Source organism: Saccopteryx leptura, chromosome 4 (assembly GCF_036850995.1).
Source record: "Saccopteryx leptura isolate mSacLep1 chromosome 4, mSacLep1_pri_phased_curated, whole genome shotgun sequence".
NCBI lineage: Eukaryota > Metazoa > Chordata > Mammalia > Chiroptera > Emballonuridae > Saccopteryx > Saccopteryx leptura.
This window is the reverse complement of record NC_089506.1, coordinates 158,253,865-158,257,316: the sequence shown is the minus strand read 5'-3', so window position 1 is coordinate 158,257,316 and position 3,452 is coordinate 158,253,865. Positions and strand designations below refer to the sequence as shown.

The 3,452-nt window shown below is 39.8% G+C and overlaps 1 pseudogene; it reads right to left on the bottom strand.

Moving 5' to 3' along the window:
• Window positions 1–1,875: 1,875 nt before the first annotated feature.
• LOC136404486 (MARVEL domain-containing protein 2 pseudogene) lies at window positions 1,876–3,059 on the bottom strand (annotated as a pseudogene).
• Window positions 3,060–3,452: the final 393 nt, after the last annotated feature.

The window sequence follows — 3,452 nt, the reverse complement described above, 5'->3', positions numbered from 1 at the left end:
TAATGTCATCCCATTAACATTAATAAAAATTTATTTATAAAAAAGGATATTGTAATATATTTCTAGAAAAAATAGTGGTATGAAAAAAATCCAACAAGAACGTGTAAAGTGTGTGTTTCAAAAGGAAAGTGCAGCAGAACCAGATATATTTGCAAAACAAGTTGTGTACCATTAAACGTAGGTGATTGCTATACAGTATACCACACCAGAAACATTATTAAAAAAAATATATATATATATAATATAATATGTAGCAGATATGTACAAAGTTTTGTTTAAATTCATTATGTATAAATAAAGTATACTGAAGTTTATTTAGATTGTTCCACTTTCATACTCAATTATGAGAAAACAGCTGGTGACCAGGAGATAACTTCTACGGAAAATTGCTGCTCAACAATGTGTTAAGTGAAATGTTAGCATGAGGCCCCAATAAATAAAATAGAAAATGAAGCTTATTGGGGGGCTTACAGAGGGGTCCTCATACTTCCTTATGTGTCCCTCTTAAGACTCTAAGGGCCCTAAGTATAGTCTGAGAACCATATTATTAAAATACTAACAATAAACACTAAATAAAAATTCATCAACAAAGAAAAACTAGGAGGTTCATTCAGTAACCAACACTTTTTAACCCTCTTTTTTTCCTTTTTTTTTTTTGTGGTTTCACTTTAGAAAATTATTTGAACATCAATTGTTTGAACGGTAGCTATACTAATCAGAAATTCTATTTCTACACCTGGGAAATGACAAGAGAGATGCTGCAGAATAGGAGCCGAGTTTTGAAAAAAACTCCTTAAGGCAGTCCATGGTTCATACTAATAAAAATAAAACATTTATCATGAGTAAAGCCCCAACAGCAAGATAACTCTTAGGAAGACAAAGCATTCCAGTAAATGACACAGAGATTCTAAGTAAATGTAATGTCATGGAGCCTGAGGATAAATGTCCCAACAGGAGAGAAGAGGCAACAACACCCACAGTCCTTCTATGTGATGTGATGTACAGAGGAACGGCTGGGCTGTGCAGGTGTGTGCACAGTGATACTGACTAAAGATGGGAAGGCTGTGTTGGACCCCAGTGCACACAGAACCACATGGAAACATCTGCTTATGGCTACATGTGGTTAGAGTTATTAACAGCACAAAAGAGAAGGTCGTAAGATGCATGGCCTTTTGGTTAACTAGCTGGGCTTGCCCACAATGGTCCGTTCCTGGAGACTTATTCTAGGTAGTTTATTTATCTCACAAACATTTCTCTAGATTTCTCAAACACTAATGTAGAGCTTTTAATATGCCAGACTCTGTTCTAAGTACTTTACAAATATTAACTCATTTAATCCTCATAACAACCCTATGAGGTAGGTACTATTATTAGTCCCTTTACAGATGAGGAAATGGGCATAGAGAGATTAAACAACTTGCCCAAGATCATCAGACCTGAAAATGCTGGTCTTGGATTCAAATCCCTTTTAAGGGAAATTTGTCCTAGAAAATCCTAGAAACTGGCCTGAATAAAAAAGAAAAAAAAAATGATACTCTACAGAATCATAATCAACACGTTCTCAGCACCAAAAATAATACTCTACTTATTTTCACACCAGAGGATATGATCTCTAAATCACTTTTAGTTTCAACAAAATAAATTGTACACAGATGAATACAAAATTTCTTCCATTCTTAGTAAAGGCCCTTAGTAAATTTGGATTTTTTTCTGAAATGTTGGCAGTGAAATCATACTGTTTTAACAGTGTATACCAGCTAAACCAACTAGAAGCTGGCTCAGGAAGCTCAGCTTCTCTGTCATAAAAGATTAACATAAAAAAAGACAGTGTACAGATATTAAGTTTGATATAAAAAAAGTGGCTTCAAATAAGGTTTAAGAATAATCTTGTACATCCCAATTCATTACTTTATCATACTCTTGAATTCTTTGTTTTATGTGAGAAAGTTTATTCTTTAGATAATCACAGAATTCCCCCCCCCCCCCCGAAATGTAGGATCTTTCTTTTTTTCCTTAAATTCTTCATGGATTCTTGAAATTCTCTCATGTTCCTGCTGGTTTCCTGAGAGATGCAGCAACCTGCTCATCACTGCATCAACTCGTCTGACTTTCTCAGGATGGCCTGAACTTCCGCAGAGAGCTCCTTGAACTCTGAAGACTAGTCTTAGAACACAGCTTTACAGCGTTCTCATTCATCAGCCGTCTGAATCACAGAGTATTTGCCACAGTCAGGCAACGCGATAGAGTTAGGAAAGTGGCTCGGGGAGATGTGTCCACTCAGTACTTCAGATTTTATTTTTGTTGTTCTCAACTCTTTGAAATTAACTTATCTACTGCCCAGGCCACCAATGCCTCTCATGACAGTGGGTGGGGAATATCCAAACACATTATACCACCCACTGTCCTTGGGAATGTAAACTGTGACACAAGCGAAGACGCTGGTCCCCAGAAGCACTTCCACCACACCCAGAATTCTCAGCAGGCCAGGCCACGACTTCACAAAGGAATACCGCAGGTTATAGCCTCTACTTCTCACTGTATGTTCGAGCTGTTTGTGTGTGTCGGCCTAGAGATCCATAGGGATCCTGGGGAAGCATCGCTTCAGCCTCTTTCCAGGAATTATAGGTTCCTTCTGACCCTCTGTAAGGATCTTTGCAGGAGTTGGGGGATGAACGGTGGTTTGATCTTACTGGAGAGGCTGGAGGGGAACACTCCACTGCCTGGGAGATGTATCTAATGTCTGATACTGGTGTATATCGCTTTCTGGGTTCTTTCTTTTCCCTCTGAAGAAGTTCTTCCAGGACTCAGGAACAAAGCGCCTTTCGGTTTTGACACCTGGAGCTATGGCCGGTTCCTCAGTGTCACCTGAGTAGAAGTCAGGGCCTAATGGTGGCTGTAATGGGAGGGGGGGGGCGTGGCAAAGGATTAGCGTTCACAGCCAGCTCACTGCCACAAAGAGTCAGCAGGGTTCTTATAGTGCCATTTTCATAGGCCAAGACCCTTGGGACCTCATGGTAGTGCCTGTTTCAATTCCTGGATCTCGTATTATTTGATGACATTTGTGATTTCTACACCATGCCAGCAGCCGGCCTCTGACCCGGCCTCTGACTGGGTCAGGCCTCCAGTACAGCGCCACAGACCAAGGAAATTCCTAGGGGTCCTCAGACCCCTCTCCATCCGTGCACCTGCCGCGGGGGCGCCGGCCCCTCAGGGCCCATGCCTAGATCACATCTGGTCATTTACTTCTTGTGTAAGTTAAAATACTGATTTCTTGTTATGTTAGAAATATAAAAATTGCCATCTACACAGTCTCCCTTTTTAAACATCTTTCTCTTAGTCTCTTCTGCCTTTTACCTAGTCTGTGTACCATCATTGCCTTCCATTGTTTTAAGTTTGTTTTGAATTAGGACAAAAATATACAGGGTAGCCAGAACAACTTATGTACATATAAT